The sequence below is a fragment of the Pseudorca crassidens genome, chromosome 1 (assembly GCF_039906515.1).
Source record: "Pseudorca crassidens isolate mPseCra1 chromosome 1, mPseCra1.hap1, whole genome shotgun sequence".
Lineage (NCBI taxonomy): Eukaryota > Metazoa > Chordata > Mammalia > Artiodactyla > Delphinidae > Pseudorca > Pseudorca crassidens.
Window position 1 is genome coordinate 34,054,766 of NC_090296.1, and position 24,390 is coordinate 34,079,155.

Here is a 24,390-nt window from a genome sequence, read left to right on the forward strand (position 1 = left end):
CCAATTCTTATATCTTTTTTTTTTGTGGTACACGGGCCTCTCACTGTTGTGGCCTCTCCTGTTGCGGGGCACAGGCTCCAGACACGCAGACTCAGCGGCCATGGCCATGGGCCCAGCCGCTCCATGGCATGTGGGATCCTCCCGGACCGGGGCATGAACCCGCGTCCCCTGCATTGGCAGGCGGACTCTCAACCACTGCGCCACCGGGAAAGCCCAATTCTTATATCTTATTCTCTTTCTCTTCCCATTGCACTGGTACAATTTCCAGAATGGTATTGAATAATAGGGGTGATAGTAGGTATCATGATCCTTTTTTATCTGATTTTAATGAGAATACAGTTTAGGTTTTACCACTGAGTGTTTTGTTTATAAAGGTATTTGTTATATATTCTTTATCAAATTAAGGAAGTTCCCACCTATTCTTAGTTTACTGAGTGTTTATAGCAAAGGAACTTTGGATTCTATCTAATGACTTTCCTGCATCTGTAAAGGATCATAAACCTGTTCTATTTTAATTTATTACAGTGGCGTATTATAGTAGCAGCTTCTGATGTTGGGTAATCCTTCAATTTGTAAGAGAAATTTCAACAGAAGATTTTTAAAATACACACACACACACCATCATCATCTCTGGTAATATTTTATTTAGGAATTTTTCATCTATATTTGTAACAGACTAATCTACAATTGTATAGCCTTAGACTTCATATCAAATTCATACTAGCCTCATAAATTGGGTATTTTCCCTCTTTTTCTACACTCTATGATAGTTTGTATTATATAGAAGTTAGCTGTTCCTTGCTTGATTGGTAAAGCATTCCTGCAAAACCACCAATGTCATTTGAGTGGAAGATTTTGAAGAGTGATTTAGTTCCTTCATGGGTTTCTGACAGATTTGAATTTTCCAATTAATTATCATTGATTGAATTTTGAAATTTTATTTTTCTAAAAATTATTGATTTCATCCATTGGCATTAAGTTGTTTATAGAGTTGTTCATAAAGTTGCTCATCCTACTTTATTCTAATTTTTTTCATCACAACTATATCTGTAGTTATGAGTCATGGTGTCTTTTTAATCCTTAATATTATTTATTATGTTTTTGTCTTAGTTTCTCAAGCAGTCTTATCGAGTTTTATCTGTTTAACTAGTAATTTCAAATAATCATCTTCTGGACTTGTTGACTCCATTTTTTTTGTTTGCTTCTCTGTTTCTTTTCCATTAATTTCTGAACTGTATTATTTTGTTCTCTGCTTTTTCTGGACTTAATCTGTTGGTTTCCTTGTTTCTAGATTTAAATATTTAACTCCCTTATATTCACTCTATTTTTTTGTTAATGATTTTTAAGATTATAAATTTCTCTTTCAAGTACTGCTTTAGCTTTGTCCTCAAGCTTTGATATATGACTTCATTGTTTCTATTTTAACATATGAGCTACTTAGGAGCCTGGTTTCCAAACTTTTTTTTTTTTTTTTTTGCGGTACACAGGCCTCTCACTGTTGTGGCCTCTCCCGTTGCGGAGCACAGGCTCCGGAAGCGCAGGCTCAGCGGCCATGGCTCACAGGCCCAGCTGCTCCACGGCATGTGGGATCTTCCCGGACCGGGGCACGAACCCGTGTCCCCTGCATCGGCAGGCGGACTCTCAACCACTGCACCACCAGGGAAGCCCCTCCAAACATATTTTAAACTATTTTTTATTGACTTTTTCTTATTTAATTCTTAGCAATTCTTAAAAATTTGTTGAGACCCCTTTTGTGGCCTATTATGTCAGTTTATGTAAATGTTCAATGTTTTCTTAAAAAAGAATATGTATCCTTTATTGTTGAATTTTGAGTAAAGGGTCAGTTTGTAGTTATATCTTTTAAGTTCTTAATAAGTGTCTTTGTAAAAATGAATTTAAATCTCCTACAATGATTGTATATTTGTAATTCTCTCAGTTTTTATTTTATATATTTCAAGGTTTTGAGTTTATGTTTTTAGAGGCATGCAGGTTCATGATTATTATGTCTTCTTGATGTAGAGTTCCTTTTACCATTATGACTTTCTCTTTATCTCCTTTAATGTATATTGCCCTATATTCTTTTTGTCTGTTATTAATACTCTGACCTGACCTTTCTTTTGGTTAGTATTTCCTGGTATATCATTTGCCATCTATTTATTTCTAAGTTTCTGTGTGGTTTGGCCTAGGTGTGTCTTTTGAAATCAGCCCATAGCTGGATACTTTAAAAATGCCTATCTGACAATCTCTAATTTTTAGTAGGTACATTTAATCCACTTACACTTATTGTGGTTAGTATTATATTTGATTTATTTCTTCCATTTTATTTATTCTATTTATCTTCCTTCTTTGTTTCTTCATTTTTTTTCTCCTTTCTTGCCTTCTCTTATATTGGTAAGGTGTTCTGTATTCCATATTTTCCTCTTTGTTGGTTTGGAAGCTATAGATTGAAGTTCTATTCAGTTTCATCCTAAAGTTTTACCATCTACATTTAATTGCAAATGTTTGAAAGTATAAAGATTTTCCATATCTTATCCTCCTCTGAACAGGCAAAAATCTTAGCACATTTTAACTATCTAATGAACACTCCCTCTCCCATCATATTATCTTGATTAATATTTTGTTTTAACCTTTATTTTAAACTCCAGGTTTAGTTATCTTTATAATCTGTTGAAGTGTATTTTAATCAATTTACTTCTGTGCCCACTATAAATTCTTGATTTGTATACCCTACTCAGGATTCAGTTTTCTTCATGTTATAATACATCCTTTAATGGTACTTTTAGTGAAGATCCAAGGCTGACAAACTTCATTTTATTTTACTTCTAAAAATTCCTTTATTTTTAACTCACTTTAAAGTGCCAGTTTAGCTAGGTATAAAACTCTAGATTAACAATTTTTTTTCTCTTAGATCTTTGAAGATATCATCCCACTGTCTTCTGCAATCTATTGTTGCTACTGAGGTGTCTATTATCAATGCAATTGTTATTCCTTAACAAGTAACCTCTCTTCTGGTAACTTTCAATATTGTCTTTTTTTAATCCTTGAGATTCTGTAGTTTCACTACAAAATATATAGATGTTGATTTATTTTTATTTATCCTGCTCTGTATTCAAAGTGCATTTTCTCAGTTAATATCTTTTCAAATGTTGATTCTTCACCATCCTCTCAAGTTTCTTCCAGAACTCTTACTAGACATAAATTGGAGCTTCTCAATCTATCTTCCACAGCCTTAACTCTGACTCTGGGCTGCATTTTGGGTGATTTCTTAAATACTACCTTCCCATTTGCTAATCCCCTCTTCATCCATGTCCTGTCTAGAGTTTATTCTATGTAAAGATTTTACCTTTCCACTTGGTTCTTTTTATATTTACCAGTTCTTGTTTCATTTATGCCTGCTTTGTTTCACAATTTTCTTTTAAAAATAGATGTTATTCCTCTTTGAATATTTTAACACACTTAATTTAAAGTCTTTGTCAGATTGTTCTATTAATTTCTTTTGGACAAAATTCATCTAACAAATGTTAATTTTGTTGACTGTTTTTCCTGGTGTTGAATATCTTTGCTTGGATGCCAATTTGAGTGGGCTGTCCTTTTACTCTCTTTCTCCTGATCTTTTCTACCCTAGAGGTTTTATAGAGGTCTCTGGTTCAGAACCAACTGATGGCTTGAGATCTGCCTAGCCATGATATTAGTGATCTCTCCCTGAGTAGCGGAAGCATCCTGGTTTCTGGCTGCTCAGCTGTGACTACTTCCTCCTTCATCCACAGGCTTACAGTTTCATGGAAGCAGTCCTAGGTAGTGTCACATGCATCTTTTTTTCAACCTCCTTTCCCTAATGAGAAAGTTCTACTTCAGTGCTTAATTTTAAGCCATGAGCCTAAATCCAGTCATCTACCATGCATGGAGCAATTTAGTCCCTTTTACTCCACAGGAGCTTCTTGTGCTGCTTCTGGATTTGAAGTTCAGCCAAATACAGCTTCAGCCTTGTTTACCATTTCAACATTAATTCACCTAGAAAAAGAAAATTAGCTTCATTTGCTGAAGCATTTGCTGAATTATTTAGAGTTGTACAGACCAGGGTGTTAACCACAGACCCACCACTTAATAGCTGGGAGATTGGGGGAAAGTTTTCTAACTTGCTTGAGCCTCAGTTTTCTCATTCATCAATTAGAAATGATAATACCTACCTCATAAGATTGATGGGATAAAGTTTGAAACAGTGTTTGACACCCAGTAGATGCTCACAGTACATATTAGTATGATTATCAAACAATCATTTTAAAAGGTAAATATTTAGTTTCAAACAAATCCATATTTGTAGTCAGAATTCTTTTCCCACTAAATATGGTACCTGGACTCAGAGACTTTCTCCTTAGTACTCTTCATGCCCCCCTCCTGGTACTTACTGATCAAGATGCTTAGTAATATGAATTTTAGCAGGCTGATCATAGGTTCTTACAACAGATCTGGTAAAAGTTCATTAATTTTGTTTGTACTTTATGATTTATATCCAACTTTCAAAGTATTCTTGAGATAGTTTACAATAACAGACATGTGTACAATAAGTTAGATGAATAAGAAAAAGAGAAGTTTGAACCATAGCAGAGGAAGGGAACATAATTATAAAACCTGAGTTAATCGCTACTGTAATTGAGCATTAAATTTGTTCAAGGCTTCTTGGCAGCTGAAGGCAAAAGACAGGAAATGTGATGGGTGACATAGTTCTCAATAGCTAAAGTTTTTCTCTTAAATAGTTTAGCAAGGTTATGATGGGCTAAAAACCTTTTGGGGGTTGAGCTGCATTCAGGGTGCATGGTGCAGAAGAAGGAATTCTCTACATGAGTCTATCCCCATGGCTTTAGCAATAGGTTGAACAACTCTGGATTTGGATGGCTTAGTGCAAATATTGTATGACTGGAGCCAGGAAGCTGGGACTGATGACTTTTTAAACAGTGATGTTTTGAAAAGTTCAGATATTTGTCATCGAAATTTGGAAAATACAAAAGAGTATAAAGAAAACAAAACTATCTCTTCACAATCTCATTGCCTAGAAACAATCTTTATTAAAACTTTCATGAGTTTCCTTCTAGATGTTTTTCTACGTGAACATATATTAGCTGATGACTTGTAGTTTTCTTCCAGTTAGATGACTATAAATTAGGTGGTCTTTGGACCAAGTGGTTGTTATTTTTAATAATAAGAATATCTGCTGCTCGCCTACTGAACGTCCAATGTGCTCTTGGTATTTACAGTCCTTCTAATACCAACAGGTACAAGGCAGTTTCTCGTGTTTGCAGAGAGGTTATGTAACTTGTCTAAACAACACCCAGTAAGAGGAGGAACAAGAACACACGTTTGGGCGTGTCTGACTGTGCAGCGTAGTGTTTTTCTCTTACCAGGTGCTGCTTCTCTGAGATACAGGCATCTCCCTGGCTCCTGGTGCTCTCCTGGGACTCCTGGGAGTTGGGGTGCCTGGGTCTGACATCAGCTTAGCTGGCTCCTGGGCTCCAAATGGCCAGAACAGAAAGCAGAAGGAGGTTGTTCTTTCCCTCCTCTCCTTCTTTCTCCCCTTCTCCTGTATGCTGGAGGTCAAGAATCTAACTTGTCTAGGTTCCCAGGTTAGCTCAGGCAGCTGTTCTGATGGGTTTAGCATGCTAAAATATTGTAATTCAAACATCTTTTATGGGGATCAAGGTAAGAGAAAGTCAGGAATCCTGGTTCTGTTTTCAGTCTGCATGATACCAAAGAGCATGGAGCATTTTTGCCTTTCATTGTTATTATTGTGCTTTATAATTGAAGCTTTGTGCAGATGTAACTTTCTTCTCTCTTGAGCCCTTATCTGCCCAGGAACTTCTCTCTTGGGTGAGTCACAGGCTGAAGCATCCTACAGCAGCCCCTAAGTAGCCACTAAGAGCCTGCTACCTCTGCACAGACCCAGGTCACATGGTCACCAGGACAGGCTGGTTGCCACATCCAGAAGGGGCACTTAATTATGAGTGGTCTCTGGCCAATGCAAGCAGTGTCCTGCGGACAGGGGGTGCTTTCTGGCTGAAAACTGGCAAATCTTCTCCCTTCTCCATCACCACTTTTGGGGACTGATGAGCTAAGTGCTGAAGAACCAAGAGGCCTAAATGTCAGGGCTCCTGGTTGCCCACACAGTGAGCTGAGAGCCTCTGAGTGGTGAGCTCTGAGCTCCTGGTTGAATCAGGCTGGGTTGCCAGCAGGCGTGAGTCAGCAACTGAGATGCCCCCTCTCCACAACCTTTGCATAACTCTAAGCACAGGGCTTTGTCTTTCCTAACAATTACTCATCTGACCCTGGCATACAAGAGCCTGCTTCCTGAAGGAGATGTTTGTGAGAAGAAAAGTTTTCAAAGAGGATGTTACACACCTGAGCTTCCACACTCTGTGCGGTGGTAATTCATCTCAATTGCCGGAAGTATAATACATGGCAAACCGTGAAGAAGCTGGTTTTCCCGATGTGCCAAATGACTTGCCCCTAATGTTTGGGACCCATTTAATAACAATAACAACCAGAGCACAAACAGTAATAATAACAGCAAATAACTCTTAAATAGCACTGAACATGTGACAGGCAGTAATCTAAGCACTTTACCTATATTAACTCATGTATTTCCCTCATTTTACAGATAAGAGATGAAGCACAATGAATTTAAATAACTCGCCTAATGTCACAGAGCTAGTAAGAGGCTGAGCCAGAATCCCAGGAATTCTAGTTTCTTAACCCAGCTCACAAGTTTGCATTGGATGTTCATGTGAAAGGAACAGTGGAAGATTGGAGAAAATCACAAATTTTGCAACATATAGCTTCTCTAATCCAAGGGTGGCTCAGGTTGTCCACCCACACTTAGCATATCAAGGTTCTGTCATGTTAATTCCATGTTCTACATCTCAGAGAAGTTGTGGCTGGCTATTTGGAAGGGGAGAAAAGAATCCCCCAAACCTTGAGCTGGCCAGAAGTGTTTGGAATTTTGGATGCATGTGAAGAGCAGCTCACTGTAGCACCACAGGGTTTACGGACCACACTGGGGAAAAGCCCTGGCAACACTGCCCAGAAATGGAACATCCCTAGTTGAGAAGAGGCCCCATCCAGGGAAAACTCTGATGGCTGGAGTGCGCACATGTAGATTGTAATTGGCCAGGGGCGCAGTGAGAGTTTCCAGACAGTCGTCAGGAAAATGCTGAGGTGGCCATCAACGTTTTCCACCACCAGTGCATGGACCTTTGGAGGAGTTTGTTGTCTTTCACGTTGTAGCTGTCTACCAGGCCCTGGATTAGTTTTCTGTGGCTGCTGTAACAAATTACCACGAATGTAGTGGCTTAAAGCAATACAAATTTATTATCTTACAGTTCAGGAGGTCAAAAGTCTGACACAGGTCTCGCTGTGTTAAAATCAAGATGTTGGAAGGGCCGTGTTCCTTTCTAGAGATTCTAGGGGAAAATTCATTTTCTTCCTTTCTCAGCTTCAAAAGGCTGCCCACATTTCTTGGCTTGTGGCCCCCTCCCACCTTCAAAGCCAGCAACGACCCATCAAAACCTTTCTCATATCACATCACTTTGACTCTGATTCTTCCGCTTCCCTCTTCCCCATTTAAGGACCCTGTGATTACATTGGGCCCACCTGTATAACCCAGGCTGCTACTATTTTAAAGTCAACTGACTGGCAACCTTAATTTCAACTGCTTCCTTAATTCTCCCTTGCCATATAATATAACATATTCACAGGTTCCAGGGATTAGGACCTAGACATCATTGTGAGGCCATTATTCTGCCTACCGTAGGACCCAAATGGAAGAGCTGAGAACCCCGATCACGGTATTTCACAGCCCAACTGAGAGCCTGCTAAGCAGCTGGCAGTCTCTGCTGCTAGCTGGAGAAGACTCGCCGGGGGTCTACCTCAGAGAAAAGGTTGGGAAATCACATAAATGGTGCTTAAAGAGCTACAGAAGCACCCATCTTCTTGAGAAGACGCAAAGAACTCAAAGTCTAGAGCATCAATATTTCTACTTCCAGTCAGAACTTAGATGTATCTAGAACATTTCTTAATCATGTGCTTTGGATGTTAGGCGCACTTTTTTCAAAAGCAGCTTGAGCCTGTGGGCGTGTGTCACCCGTCTCCCTTCTAGGGTAGTGAGTGTAGTACTTGCAATGTGCTTATATTTCTTGGTCTTGACACAGCTCCTTCAGGAGTGTACAGGAGCGAGGCTTCTAATTCCAACATCTACTGGGTTACCTGCTCAGGGTTTACCCCATCCATATACTTTTAGTCTGCCCAGGCTGAAAAGGTTGGATTTTTAAATTTTAAGCATCTTAATATGATTATTATTATTTAATTTTTCAGTGCTTTGAAGCCATTCCAGGATCATGGCAGTAGCTTTCTCTGTTGGTCCATTATGAGCAGTGCTAATTCCCTGTGTGATTTTGGGCAGGTTACTTGACCTCTCCTTGTCTCAGTTTCCTCATCTGCACCATCAGGATAATAATAGCACCTACCTCACAGGGCTGGAGTAAGGAGTAGATGAGTGACCACACAAAGCCCTTAGAACAGTGCATGGTACTTGGGAAAGCTGTGATACATCTTGGCTGTTATGATTATCAAAAGACCTAATAAGACATGAACCTCTTCTCTTATAGTCAGAGAGCCAGCCGTTTTGATATCTCCAGAATACTGATATTCACACAATCTTGAGTGCAGCAGACACATTCCTAAGCAAAATTCCTTTCTGTATTGCTCTACAGGAATACTGTTCCCATAAGGGCTGTTTCTTATAGTCAAAGGGAGGCCTCAAGGCCCATTTCAAGTGGGTGGATGACAGGCAGATGGAGAGCTGAGTAGCTATGCCAAGGCCAAGAGAAAGCTGCTCTTCTCAGCTTAGGATAGGGGCACAAATACAGAAGAGGAGGTTCTCTTGGGGCTCTCTGGTGCCCACAGTTTACCCTAATCCAAACTCAAAAGGGGAGCCTCCTAGGACAGTGTCATGTGGCCCTCATGGTCAGCCCAATCCTACTAATTCAAAAGGCCACCTGGACAATCTTTCTCAGGAACAGATCTTGGCCAAGACCATTCTAATCCAGCTTCAAACCTCTATGCCCCATCTCCACTTCCATCTCTGCACTTTGTGGCACAGCGTTGAACACCACAGAATGGTCCTTGGGTTCTACAAAGAAGCCTGAGTCCTCATGCTTCCCACTCCACCCCAGGACCGCTTGCTGACCTCTGACCTCTGACCTCATGCCTGGTAGTCTGCTTTGCGGTAGTTACCCAGCCTACCCCCAGATGGCCAGATTCCACCACCAAGTCCAGAAGAGCTTCAGGGCTGGAGAATTTAAAACTCAAATGGCACAACGGCCACATAAATTCCTCAAATATGCACCCCAAAAGAAAAGAGTCCCCGGGGATTCAGTTTCTCTCACTAAGTTTGAGCTGAGGGAAAAACATTTTAATGGCACATAAGGAAAGCTGTCAGAGAACTGTTTTGCTCAACATCAAATGCATTCCAGGCCTTATCTAATCAGGGAGTCTTCACAGCTGATGAAGAGGCCGTTCCTGCAAATCGTTTCCGAGCCAGGGAGAAGAGCCTTGATTTTAAATACAAAATAATGGTCCTTTTGGCACAGGCAAAGTCAGTTGGCAGCTGGAGGTTTGGGGTGACCCCTGACCCTCTCCCACAGTTCCTCCTGAGTCCTGCTGCACAAAACTAAGCCATCCTCAAATCCCAGGCTCTAATTGGCTCTGGTTTGTTTTGCTTTTCTATTCTATCCAGAGCTTCAAAAGGCGCTTCCATAATTGTTTGAGGCATGAAAAAGGCAGGTTTCAGCTTTCCTAACTGGAATTGGAGGTAATTACTGTCTTGCCCACACGAGCCGGTACATGCTTCAGATCAGATGCTCCTGGGTTGTTTTATAAAGTGTAGCTTGGCCTCTGAGCCAGGAGAGGGAGGGTGATGGAACCTTCCGAAGGCTTTGTTCCAGAGAGAGAAGAATCTGAACACCTCAGAAATGCTGAAGGGAGTTTCCATATTCTTCTGCAGTCACTGGCAAGCTCTACCCAGGAGGTTTGGCCTGAGAAGACTGTGTCCTCAACCTCATTCTAGAAAATTCAGGAGACGTTTTTTGGTCCTCTCTCTTAAGAGACAGAAGCTGACACCTCACAGAATTCCCATTTTGTTTGTAATCAGAAATTATGGGCTTGGCCTGGGCTGTCCTCCTGTAAAACCTCAGGACAGGGCCAAACTGAGCCAGGCATAGTAAGAGCCGCCTCAGAGAACCCAACTGCGGTTCTTTTTTTTTTTGCTGTACGCGGGCCTCTCACTGTTGTGGCCTCTCCCGTTGCGGAGCACAGGCTCCGGACACGCAGGCTCAGCGGCCATGGCTCACGGGCCCAGCCGCTCCGCGGCAGGTGGGATCTTCCCGGACCGGGGCACGAACCTGTGTCCCCTGCATCGGCAGGCGGACTCTCAACCACTGAGCCACCAGGGAAGCCCATGCGGTTCACTTTTGTATACTTAGGACAGCAAGCCCAAACACGGGGTCTCAGATTTACCTCCCTGAGTGTGGTCTGGGAAGCAAGACCCTATTTCAAATCTCAGCCTGCTGTCTGTGTGTCCACAGGCAGCTGACCCACATGGCAAATCCTCCATGCCTCCCCTATAGAATGATGACAGTGGCCCAACCTCAGAGGGTTGCTGTGACATCTAAACAAGGTCCACCTTGTGTGAAGTGCTGGAGCTAGTACCTACACATAGTGAGTACTCAGTTAACGCTAGCTGTTATTAGCTAATGTAATCGTCAGGGGCATGGCCATGGGGCCAAAGGATCCACTCTGCAAATGATGGAGCTTTTCAAGACTCTAGGGATTCGGGAGTGGAGGAAGAAGCGAAACTGCTGCAGGAACAATGGACGGAAGCTGGAGGGGGAGCAGAGTGACACCCCCTCCCCAAATGTCTTCCTGTCCAGGCGCATTGCCTTAAACATACTAGGTTTCCTGAAAGTGCACAGATTTGAGATTTAGTTGTGCCTTTGTTCAACGATACATCTCACCGAGGACTAGCTGGTTAAACAGCATTCACACCTCAGTGTGAACTGGTTTACTTGCTTTCATCCTAACATCTACACACTTAGCGTCTCCAAGGGGCCGAGGAGCTTGGGACTGAGGAAGAAAGAGAAAATGATAGAGTCATGAAGGACAGCCCAGGACACAGCTAGTTGTTCAGATTCTGGGAGTTCCAGTTTCATCCACTCACTGGCCCACAGACAGCCTGCCTGGCTCATGGGAAAGGAGGAGGTGGGAGTCACGTGTCCAGGGGGCCCTGAATTGCTTTTCTGACTTCTGTATTTGTGTGCCAACCACTCCTAAATGCAACTGACCGCTCTTTTCAAATGGCTTCCAGGACTCCTGCCTTCTCCTCTGCCTAAGAGAGTTCCATACGGGCAGCCCCGGGCGCAGGCCTCACACCTCGCCTCTCCTTTTACACACATTCCTAAATTATCTCACCTGGGCCCTCCGATGAGAGCTCCACTCTGCTTCTGTGTTGCCAACTCCCCAGCCAAGTGCTCTCCTGATTTGGGTATTCAGTTGCCTCCTGGACAAGGTATAATCATATATTTATTTTCATACTTTTTTGTATAGTATCTGTCTCTCAATAGACTGTAAACTTCATGAGAATGAGATGCGTTCTATCTGCCTCCTGTTCTTCCCTACACCCAGCCCAGTGCCTGACACACAGTAAGTCCTCAGAGAGTTTTTAGGCAGAAGAAGCCCATAAAATCCAACAAAAGATACTTGACATCACGTCTTGTTTTCCTGAAGTAGGCTATTTGGCCACTTCCCCCTCCCACTTGATGAAGTTTCATATTTAATAAAAGCTCTGAACAGTTAGAACAAACATGTAGGCCCTGATCATGAACTTGATAGACCGCTTAGAACCTAAATGCCTGATACGGGGAGTGCCTAAATTATACTCATCAACGTGGTCGACTCTCAATTTTCCATTCCAGTGGATAATCTAATAGCCAATAATCTAATAGTCTGTAATTTAATAGTTTATAACCTTGAAAGTCTTACATGTGGCTTTGGATTATGTTTCTGAATTTGCATCAGGATATAAGGAGCTCTGATGGTTTAGAAATTCACAATAATTTGAGCTCAGATGTCCAATGTCACCGTCCCAGTTGCCTATTAAGGGCTCCTCTCGGCTCCAACCACATGCAGAAAAAATACTGCATTGGGCTTGGGAGGAAAATGCGTTGGTTTTTTTGGTCATCAGAATTGGGGTCCAAACTTCAGCCCTTCCACTTACCAGCTCTGTTTTCATGTGACCTGGTCTGGTCTCTGCTTTCTCACCAATACCTACCTCCAAGAACTGTTAGGAAATGCAGTCAAGTCCTCAGAGAAAATTAATCTGAACTATTCCCCCAGGTAGATGCAAAACAGGCCAGAAGCAGAGTTGGGCCCTCTGCAAGGTTTCTGTTTCACATCTGATGAAAGAAAGATTTCTCTTCTCTTCTCTTTTTCTTTCTTCTTTAAAGGACCTTCTCTTCCAGGCCCAGTGGGCTAAAGTAAACAAGGTCCTTGCTTTATAAGTCATATCTGGAAAGCTTCTGCTAACACCTGTACAAATCTGCAAGAAAAACACTGTCCTAGGCAATCTAATGTGGAAACTGACTGTGGGCCCTGCCTGGGCTCCTCTGCATAGGTAGGGCATCCACTGACCCTATCGATGGTATGAATGGTGTGACTTTCTTCATGTTAATGTGTATGTCTGGGCATTTGCTCATGCTGTCCTGGGTCCAAGTCTCAAGGTTAGAATGTGGAGACATCCTGAGATCCAAGGCAGAACCAGTCATGTTGTCAGTGGGTAGATGGGACCCCAGAGTTCCCACCTCCTTTTCCTGTCATGAAGTTTATATGTTGAGGGAAAACAGCTGTCCATGCGCAGGCCAACTGGGACTGAAGCCAGCTGTTCCTTCCAGATGCCAAAAGCCAGATGTACACCCACTCTTCTTTCCCACTCCCTAAGCCTGAAGTCTCAAACTTTATCGAACTTATTAATAACCTCGCTAAAAATGCATTTCCCCAGCCTCCCCCTCCAGAGAATCTGATTCAGTTAGTTCAGGTTGACCAGGAAATCTGCATTTTAAATAACAATACCCCCACCCCTCCCTTCTTTTCTCCCTAGGAAATTCACATATAATTGCTCTGAGAATCATACCTTGAACAACAATCTCTACAGTGAAGGCTGGCAAATGTGCTGGTAAATGTTTAACAACTAGTCTCGGAGGGGAGAAAGTCTGGATTGTAGCCTGTTGATTTCTGTGATGTAAATATCCCCAACATGGTCAAGTCAAGCTACCAACACGACTTCCTGATTTTGAAGACGGGAAAAGGTATGTGCCATCAATCCTTACAAGCTCATAGGAACTGCTTCCAGCAGGCCACTGGATGGAAGCCTCTGGATGCCTCTGAATGGTGGTTCCTGGGCTCTGGCATAGAAAGGCCACTGTTCAGCTCACGATGTCACATCTCTTAGTTTAGTTTTGTTTTTCCCTAAATCCCTAGCTCTTTGAATGGTTTGTTTTAGTGACTGGTTCCCAGAGACCTCCAGGGGTTCCAAAGCAGAAAGAGAGGAAAGGGAGAGGGAAAGAGCTCCAGGAAAGAAATCGCAATTAGTGTGGGATGCTGGCCTCAGCCACACTGACAACCTTGTTCAATCCAGCTTTCAGCGGGGGGAGGAGGTTTTCAAACACCTGCTTCTGCCTTCGTTTGATAAGCTTTCTGGTCGACTCACATAAACCTGATCTGCTGACCTGGGGGATGATGAAAAGGCTGAGCGTTGGGGACCTGAGGGGATGAAAGGGGCTGAGGGAGGACCATGGGGTGGTCATATGACCCAGGGTCGCCAGAGGCTTAAGGCTTCCCCTTTGTCGCCCTGGCTCTGGCCCCGTGTTGGAAGGTTTTGGTGATTTCCTCCCGCCCCCGACTAGGCGAACAGATGTGGAAAGGTCTCCAATTCCCAGGGCTCCGGACACAACTGCTCGTTGTTTCTCGCCCGCAGACAGGGCCTGCGATCACAGGCAGAACAGCTACACAATCACTCACCAAAGAGCTGAGCCCAGTCAGGTGCGGGTTCAAACCTACTCTGCACGTCTGCAGCAAAAAGCTGAACTGAAATAGACTGAAAAGTAACCCCATCCCTCCCTGTCTTGCTCTAAGTCCACTTTGTAGGAAATGCTGAGGACTTCAGGAGAGGCAAGGCCAACAGCTCTTCCACAATGATAAAAATCCTCATGGATGCCGTGACCTTTTGAACAAATGCAGCCTCTCGGGCCTGCTGCTTCTCTCATCCTTATCGCAGCACTGACAGAGTGAGTGAGCCCTCTATCCACTTCAGGCTTGGAGCTTGAAGGACCCCACTGCTCTGAAAAGGACGCCTTCTGCAGTCCACTGAGCTTTCACTGCTCATTGGATGAAAGGGAGAGAAGAAAAGTGTTATAAAGGAAGGGGTGCAGGCGTTAGCGTCCTTGTGTACCTTAATTATACCACGCTGATCATCCGAGGAACTTCTCAGAACCTAGCTTCCTCCCCCATCCACATACCTTTCATAAGAGGGGCAAACAGAAGCATAAAAATACCCTAACCTCCCTTGTATAAAGAACCTGTCTCGTCTAGTCCATCCACAAGAATAAGCCGGTATCTAACAAGCCAATGTTTCTAGCTTATGCAACAAATGGTGGCCGTTACAACCTGACACAAAGACCTGGTACATGCATGTATTAGCATGTAGCTCATTCACCTACAAACGCTGGAGTGACACCCATTTCCCTAAAGCAATGGGTCTCAAAGTGACTTCTATGGACCCCTGGGGTCCCCGAGACCCTAAGAAGGTATCTGCAAGGTCAAAACTATTTCCATAATTCCAAGATGTTACTTGCCTGCCTCACTGTGTTGACATTTGGGTAAAATTGTCATATTCTTCACTGCCGCTAAGTCGTAGGACAGAAAAAAAAAAAAAAAAAAGGAAATCGGTTTCACTTAAGCATGTCCAAGATGAAGCAGTAAAAATTATTAATTCTATGAAGTTTTGCCCAAAGTCCAGGTCTTTTGACTATTGTGTGTGGCAAACTGGAAAGCAAGCGTTAACGCACTTCTGGTGCATCCTGAGGTACAGTGGTTGTTTGGAGAAAAAGCATTTGTGAGCGTGTCTAAGTTGTGAGCTGAACTGGCCACTTTCATGAAACACCATGTTTACTCGAAAGGACCAAATTCCCATGGTTATTCAGACTTGGTTATTAGAGACATTTTCTCCAAAATGAACAAGCTGAACCTGTCACTTCAAGAGAGATAATTCACAGTGCTTGTTGTCAAAATAAAAGCTTTCAAGCAAAAATTAGAATTTCTGAAAACTTGTATCTGTCACAGTGAGCTTAACACCTTCTCAATACTTAGGTTTCTGACGAGATCAGCGGTGATATTAACAAATGTGAATTTTTAGTTTTCATCATGAGATAGATCAAACTCAGATCTGCATAACTCAGTGAAGCAATATTTTCCAAATGACCATGCATGGTATTACAAAATCATGCATGGGCAAAAGATCCATTCAGTGCAGCCCAGACCAAACAGATTTTAATCTAACTAAGTACAAAGAGTTCATTGAGACAGTTTCAGATTCCACACTGCAACTAACCTTTAATAAACGACCATTTATTGAGTTCTGGTATAGTGTAAGGAAGAGTATCCACAATTATCTAAGAAGGCTATTAAAAAATATTCCTCCCTTTTCCAGCTGTGTATCTATATGACGCTGGGTTTCCTTCATAAACTTCAACCAAAACAACGTTATCACAGCTGATTGAATGCAGAAGTAGATATGAGAATCCAGCTGTCTTCTATTAAGCCAGACATTAAAGGGATTTGCAAAACTGTAAAACACTGTCATTCTTCTCATTAAAGTTTGTTCTCTTTTGTTTTGGAAAACACAGTTGTTTTTACAGTAAGACTGTGTTATTTTAAACAAATTAACAAAGTTACCAGTTTTTATGAATTAATAAATGTGAATTTATTCATATAAACATATTAAATGGATTAACAAATAATTATTAAACAGTGTTCTGTTTTAATTTTTAATATGGTAAATGATTTAAATATCTATCACTGTGTAGCAAAATACTCCCAGACCTAGTGGCTTAAAACAATTGTCACTAAATGGATAAAGAAGATGTGGTACATATATATGCTGGAACACTACTCAGCCATAGAAAGAATGAAATCATGCCATTCGCAGCAACGTGGATGGACCTAGAGATCGTCATACTGAGTGAAGTAAGTCAGCCAGAGAAAGACAAATGCCACATGATATCACTCATATGTGGAATCTAAAATATGACACAAATGAACTTATCTACGAAACAGAAACAGACCCACAGACATAGAGAACAGAGGAAGATGGTTCCCAAGAGGAAGGAGGGGTGGGAGAGGGATGGATTGGGAGTTTGGGGTTAGCAGATGCAATGCTATATATAGCATATATATATATAGAATGGATAAACAGCAAGGTCCTACTGTATAGCACAGGGGACTATATTCAATATCCTGTGATAAACCGTAATGGCAAAGAATATGAAAAAGAATGTGTATAACTGAATCACTTTGCTGTACAGCAGAAATTAAATACAACACTGTAAATCAACTATACGTCAATAAAATAAATTTAAGAAAAACCACACAATCGTCACTTGTTAGCCCTCAGAGTTGCTGTGGATAAGGAATTCAGGAGTGGCTTGGCTGGGCTGTTCTGGCTCAGGGTCTCTCAAGAGGTTGTAGCCTTAAGCCAGTTGTGGCTGGCTCGAGAGGGGCCTCAGTTCCTCTTCAGGTAGGTCTCTCCCAGTGTACTCAAAATATGGTGACCGGCTTTCTCTAGAGTGGACAGTAGAAGAGACCAAGTAGAAACTTGTAGTCCCTTTTCAAGGCCTAACCTCTGAAATCACACATCCTCACTTCTGCCATTTTCTGTCTGCACACAGACCAGCTCTGATTCACTACACAGGGGCATGAATGCTGGGAGATAAGGCTCACTGGGGGCTATCCTGGAGGCTGACTACCCCAGGATTTAACAACAGATACAGCCACATTAAACAAAGGCTTTTGGGGGTCCTCAACAAGTTTTAAGGGTCTGAAGGAGTCCCAAAGACCAAAACATGAGAGCTGATAGCCTCAAGGAATTGATGCACATCTTAAAAGGGTGAGGAGTCTTTACTGATTCTTCTTCTCGTTCTCCTTCTCCTTCTTTGTCTCCTTACTCATAGCCATACCATCATTTAGGCAACTTCTTGCTCACTTACCCTCCACGAGCTTGGGGACAGTTCCTTCTAGCTCTGTTTCTTCTGCACTTGAACTTATCGGGGGCCCCCTTATGAGTTTAACCCTTGGCCTGTTGGATTGTTGCCTGGCAACGCTCGAGGCTCACGTCAGCTCTAGTCCTTCTCTGAGCAGGCTCCCTGAACGGCTCATGTCTCCAAGAGGGGGCCAGGTGGGAGCAGAAGAGCAGCTCTGGGCCAAGCGCCTAGAGGCACTGGAGAGACAGCCGTGAGCTGCACAGGCCAGGGTCCCTGCCCTCGTGGAGATGACAATTCTAGAAGTGAGGAGAGAGGAAAACAGTAAATACAACCAACACCAAAATGATGTACAGTTGGCCCGCTGCGGAAGAGAAACCTGCAAACGTGTGGATTCCGGTACCTGTGAGGGCTCCTGGAGGGGCGACTGTTGTACGTTAGAAAGTGCTAAGTATTAAGGGGGAAAAGGCAGAGTCAGGTCAAGGGGAGTGGGGGTGCAAGGGGCGATGGGGAGAGCTTGAGATGAGCTAGGTGGCTGCGGGGAGCCTCAATGAGAAGGTGACATTTTAGTGAAGACTTGAAGAGGTGAGGGAACAGCTGTAGCAAAGGCCCCAATGTGGACACATATCTGGTGTGTTTGAAGGAAGCAAGGAGGCCAGGGTGATTGGAGATGAATCAGGGAGGGGGAGAGGGGAGGGCGGAAAGGTCAGCATCAACAGGCGCGAGATCCTTCAGGGCCCCGACAGCTTTTTACTCTGGGTGAGATGGGAGTCATTGTGAGCCATCTGGGGGTTTGAGGCAAAGTATGTTGAGAGTATGCTGGTAGGGCAAGTAGAAGTAGGGGGACTACTTAGGGGGAAGTGGAAAGAGGGAGCCTGGTAGGAGGTTATCACAGTTGACCAGGGAAGAGATGGTGGTGGCTTGGACCAGGATGCCGGCAGAGGAGATGGTGAGAATTGGGTGGATTCTGGATAGGTTTTGCATGTAGAGACAATAGGATGCCCCAGCACCTTGAAAGTGGGGTGTGAGAGAAAGTCGGGGATCAAGTATGACTCCATTTAGGTTTGGGGACTTAAATAGCCTGAGGGTTGGAGTTGCTACCACTTGAGAAGAGAAAGTTGCACGTGGGACAGCTTGCAGGGAGGAGATTTAGAAAGTTCCACTGGACACATTCAGTCCATGCTCTTCCCTGAGTTTTCTGTAAAAGCCCAGCTGCACCTGATCCCCCGGGTCCCTAAGAGCAGAGGTTTCTGACTGCCTGCACAGGCCCGTCTCCTGCCTGCTTTACAGAAGACAGTGAAGAAAATCACTCACTGTGTGCAATTTAATTTAAAAGAGTGGGAGAAGGTTGTTCTTGAGCCTCTCACTCTTTTTTTTCTTTGTCTTTCTTATCAGAAATGAAAGAAAACAGCCAGGGGAGATAGGATCTCAGGTCTCGAAATCCTAGCAGGTAATTTGGGAGCTGAAAACAAATCTCCCCTGAAATGTATGAAGCAGGTGAAGGGGATTCCAGCTTCAGCTCTTAACCTGCACCTTCTCCTGGCCTGGCAAATAACTTCCTTCCAGCCCCAGGCAAATCCACTTCCACCCACCAAATGCCTGCAGTTAATAAACGTTAAACAACAGCAAAGCCCCGAAGTAGAAAGAGGAAGACTGATTGGAGGCCAAGATACCAGAAGGGCCGCTGGAGAGCCTCTCCCCGAGGGCTGCACCCAGAGAAGGAACATTCAGGCAAAGGCAGCAGGGGCCCAGGGCTGGGGGACCCAAGACAGGACTGCTTTCAGAACACCAGAGCAGGGGAATATCTGACTTGAGTCACAATGATTACATTTCTTGTGCAGACTTGCCCACTTGTTTCATTAGAACTTCATACCACTAACCGTGCTCAAACCCTTCAAAATGGCTACACTCTCCAGCATCCATTACCGAGCCATGACCTAAATCATGCTTCCCACCAAGCATGGCAGGACTGGAGATTCCAAACTCGGGTCTAGATACGTCAGCTGAGGGTTGGCGAGGGTGTTCTCAGAGGTCCAGGGAGAACTAAGAAAACTAAGGATTATGTGAGGCTGTGAGAACTTCACCCAGCGTTACTTATTATTCCCATTTTAAAGATTAGAAAACTAAGGCTCAGAGAGGTTGAGTGGCCCCACAACTGGTCAGTAGCCGAGCCAGGACAGGCATCCATACAGTAAATCATGGTGGCTGTCATTTGCTGGGTACCTGTAAGACAGGAGAAGTACCCTGTGCTTTGTGGTGTTAACACGTTCATTTCTCATGGGTTCCTTCCTTTTCAAAGAAGTGAAACTGTCCAATAGAGCTTCCTGCCACGACAGAAATGTTCTGTGTCTGCACTGTCCAGTACCATGATAGTCACCCGCTCCACGTGGCTACCGAGTGGGATTAAGGAACTGAATTTTAAATTTTATTTCATTTTAATTGATTTAAATTTAAATAGCCACGTGTGGCTGGTGGCTACTCTATTGGACAGTGCCGTTGCAGGAGGTTCGGTAGCATTTCCAAAAGCTTGTTAAGCAGTGAGGCAAGGGTTGCATCCCAGGGCTGACTGAACCCAAAGTCCATGCCCTTTCCTTCTTCCCTCTGCTCCCAGTAAAGTGGCCCACATTTTGCAAAGTGAAGGGCTTGGGTATGAAACCGACCAGACAGTATACAGTGAGCCAGATCCCCTAAAGGCCAGGTCTGTATTTGAGCCTGCTTCCTCTGAAGGCACCCAGAGGTCTCAACAGGCAGCCCAACTCCCCAGCTGGGGGCTCTTGAGACCCGGTATCAGCAATTTCCCAGAGCTTACCGGTGGTAACCTGGTTGATTGAGGGTTCTGTGACTCACGGGTCCCAACCCTACTATTTAAACAGCAGCATTTCCTTTTTTGGGGCTTAAGACTATTTGGTAGAGAGGTAGTGAGCTCCCAGGCCCAGCCTCCCCCTGTCAAAACATGTAGCCCTCAAAGGTTTCCACTTCAGGTACCGCCCATGAGGTACAGCTACCACATGCCAGAGGTCTGAGTGCAAATGTTTAACCTGAGCTGAGCCGTCGTTGCTTTGTCAGCTTCTCTACGGCTCTCCGATGTGCATCTCTACCACATCACTCTCCTGCTGCAAATACGTTCCAGGATGCTCAGAACGCAAGCGAAGTCTTCCTTCCCTGACCTGGACTCTGCTTCCTTCTCCAACCTCATGTACCCTTGTCGTCCCCATTGCTCACTCTGCTCCAATCTTGACTTCCTTGCTGTTCCCCAATACATCAGACTGGTCCCTGTCCCAGGCCTTTGCATTGATTGTTCCTTCTGCCTGGAATGCTCTTCATTCAACCCTTGCCCAAATGTCGCTTCTTCAGAGAGGTCTTCCTGACTCCACTGTGTGTAAAAGTGTCCCCCTCACCTACCTCTCTTTATCGTGCTTTACTTTTTTCAAGGCACTTATCACTAGTTGATGTGTGTGTGTGTGTGTGTGTGTGTGTGTGTATATATATATATAGAGAGAGAGAGAGAGAGATGGTTTGCTTATATTCTGTTGCTCCCACTAAAATGTAAACAGAGTAAAGAGGGACATTGTCTTTTTTCACTCTGTATCTCCAGTGTCTAGAATGGAGTCTGGCACATAGTTGCTCACTGAATATTTGTCGAGTGAACCAATGAGTCCATGAATGAATGCATGCATGACTGCTCAAGGCGAGCGTGAGGGGGTGGGGAGGGATGGGTAGGCTCAGGCTTGGCTCGTCTACACAGATCAACGTGTCCATGGTTTGGAAGCTACACCATGAGAAACAAAGAGATTTGTTGGTTTAATTTCTTTTGCCTTGGGAAAGTTAAAGATCACAGATAATCCAGAACCCAGTGCGAAGTTCTCTGATTTATAGTCGAGGAATTATTCACACAGAGGTAAACAAGAGCAAAGGACTGACAAGCGAACTGTAGGAGAATGATGGGGAACAGACTGAGGGACCCTACAATCTGTACTCCTTCAACTGGCCTGGCTTCCCAACAGCACTGGCTCAAACTTGGATCCAGAGAATCCCTGACAATTGTCACTCCCAGAATGCTTTGGGCCGGTCACCCAAGTGGTGACTGCAAGTGAAGGCATCCTGGTTAAGTCCGTCCTTACGTGAACGTGACGTCGTCAGGCCATCTAAGAGGCACGCCCAGAACGGCAGGTGTTTCCCAAGGATGCCCAGTCTCACAAAGTTCTCCTAAAACCTGAACTTGGGGGCGGGGGGATTCTCCTTTCCTTCTTTAATGGATTCCACAGAAATGGACCTCTTTTATTCCAACTCAGAAAATTCAAAGAAACAAAATTACCAGCACCTAGAAGTGTCTGACACATAGGAGGTAATCAATAAACACTGAATGAATGAAAAAAAGTGTCTAGGCAAAGGGGAACTGTGGCCTTGTAAGGAATGGTAGAGTTGAGCAAATCCTGACAGACAGAAACCATGGGCTGGATCCCCTACTCTGGCTTCAGGCCTCAATTTCCCTATCTGTAAAACGAAGTTCTGGGCTGGCTGGACTCGAATTTCCCTCCCAGCTCTGACACTCTCTAATTCTCTGAACACGTCTTCATAGCTTTCTTGTGGACTAGATCTTACTACTTGTGTCCTACTGAAAGCCAGGCCTACTGCTCTGGAGGCCACCCATTGTCTTTAAGCATCAGAAGTTATTTAATAGCATTTCTCCCACAATATTTTTCATGTTCTCCATGAAAGAACATTCTGGAAGGTAGCCATCATCAAAATAGGAAGTAAAGCCAGGCTGGGGTTCCATTTATCAGATAACGCAGGCTTAACCAAAGTTCCTGTTGGCCGATATGGTGATTCTGGGAGCTTGACCAGGTTTCAGAGGTTTTAGACTCAGAGAAGTAAGAAATCATCTCTGTGGCTTGTGGGATTTGGTACCTATTTCCCTCCTTTCCGCAGCTCAGGGCTGTGGGTACCAAGTGAAGGCTCCGGTGACTCTCCTCTCCTCCTCTCAGGGCCTCAGTGCAGCGGTCCAGCGCCCGAGAGCCCCCTTCTGGAGGGGCACGCTCCGAACGCACCACACTGGCCCGAATCAGTCCCCTGTCCACTGCAGTGTTTTATTTTAAGCCACGTGTGAATTTCACCATTTCCTTCTACTCTTAGAACTGTCCCAAAGCACCAGCCCCCAAAGAATTCAGACTCCTTCTCTACTTCTGCAGCTCTGTTCACAGCCTTGATGTACCAAGAGGAAAAAGAACCCTGGACTGAGAGTCTGAGAGTAGGAGTCCAGCAGGAGGCATCTCTCTAGGCCTCAGTTTCCTCAGATGCGAGGTCAGGATGGGGTGCTGGCCGGGGGCCCTGCCTCTTCCAGCCTCGTGATCCCCGCCACCCCTACCCGGCACCACCCCATACCAGCCCAGAGGCAGAGCCAGCTCTTTCCCATGAGGGAGACACAGCTTGTACGTTATGCAACTTCTAGAAAGGCAGGGGCTCTTCTTTTTCTTTTTTTACTCTAGGAAGAGAGAAACAGTTTTGTGAGCCCAGTAACCAATAAACATAATGAAAATCATGGTAACCATCAGCCTAATAAAACCCGAGGCAAAAGCCTCCACATTCTCAAACGAGAGCATGGGAATTCAAAGCTCTGAAGCCATACGTGGCCAGGGCCTTGCTGAAGGCCTCGGGACGCTGGCTGATGGCTGATGAAAGAATGAAAGAATTTTAACGCGCCACTGAAATTCTCTTTTCCAATATAACCACTTTGAAACCTGTTAATTACAGACACACAACCAGCGCCCCCCCCACCCCCGGGGCCCCCAACAGGACCCGGGGCTGCACCAGGGAGAGCCCAGCTCCAAGGCTGCTGGCTTCCATGGTGCTACACATGCTTTGTGTTGGGTGAATTTAGCTTCAGGAAGAGAATCCAAATTAATTGAAACCACATGGCCACTCCCCTCACCCCTAGCCTCCTACCCCACCTCCTTCCCCTGGAGACAGAGGCCAGTTCAGTCTAATTTGGTCCAGTGTTTTTGTTTCCTAAAATCTGTCTTGGGCTCTGGGCCATTAATAGGTTGCAGCTGATTTTAATCTACATGAATCAGAGACCTCGCTTCTTGGGCTTTAAGGAGATTACAAATTGTGTGTCCAGCAAACGGGATGGAAAGGCAAGGCCCTGGGTGGGGAGGGGGAGGGGAACAGATCCTGGAAGGCGCACAAACTCTGCTCTCCATTAAGCGGGTGGGTTTGAATGAGCCTGTGATCTGTCAAAGCTGGGGGAGGGGAGTGAAGAGGAGGTAAGGGTCTTGCCACTGTGACCCCATGGCAGGAACACAGAACCTGGGCCTGTGAAAACAGTTAAAATCAAAGAACTGGATGGACAGAGAGGTTCCTACTCACCTATCTTCAACAAATTAATTTCCCAAGTTTTTGCTGGGCACCTATCGTGAGCTAAAGCAGGGGTCAGCAAACTACAGCCCACGGGCCAGATTGGGTCCACGGTCTGATTGTGTAAATAAAGTTTTATTGGAAGACAGCCAGGCCCACTTGTTTACATATTTTCTATGGCTTCTTTAGTAAGTGTAGCAGAGATGCTAGGGCCTGCAAAGCCGAAACTATTTACTATGTGTCCCTCATAGTAAAAGTTTGCTGACCCCTCACCTGGAGAACCACTGGGCAGCCACTCCACTCACATGACAAAAGAGGACAGATTTAGGATCCCCTCAACGCCCACATCATACCAAGCTCCAGGCTCATTCCAAACATCACTCTTTAGGGAAGCGTCTTTATGCTCAGTTAACCAATGGCAACTAAGAACTTGGCCAACTATCTTGCCACTCAGTTATGGGTTCAAGTACTTGCCCTGACAACCCTATACTCCCATGTCACAAATGAACACACTTCCAGCCACGGAAGGATGTCTCCCCAGGCTGCAGTGGCAGTGGTCTGGAACCCCTCCTCCCCCTCCCCCTTCTCCTCCTCTTCTGGGAGGCGGTTATGTTGGGCCTTGAACAGGATCACAGCTCAACAGAGTGCCACACTAGCTTGCACAGAATGTCAACTCTATGTAAAG

The 24,390-nt window shown here is 44.4% G+C and overlaps 1 protein-coding gene and 1 long non-coding RNA gene across 3 annotated transcripts in view; one reads left to right on the forward strand and one right to left on the reverse strand.

Moving 5' to 3' along the window:
* Window positions 1–16,733, forward strand: part of LOC137221983 (uncharacterized) — a 50,009-nt gene extending 33,276 nt beyond the window's left edge. The window contains exons 2-4 of one of the 2 annotated variants that reach the window (XR_010942235.1): window positions 13,199–13,406; window positions 14,233–14,384; window positions 15,806–16,733. This is a non-coding gene — a long non-coding RNA (uncharacterized lncRNA). Of the gene's footprint in view, window positions 1–13,198; window positions 13,407–14,232 lie in introns of both variants that reach the window. The other variant, XR_010942233.1, reaches the window with a different exon arrangement.
* The window catches only part of RAD51B (RAD51 paralog B), a 692,465-nt gene that overhangs the window by 26,273 nt on the left and 641,802 nt on the right, over window positions 1–24,390 (reverse strand). The gene's annotated exons all lie outside the window — the stretch shown is intronic.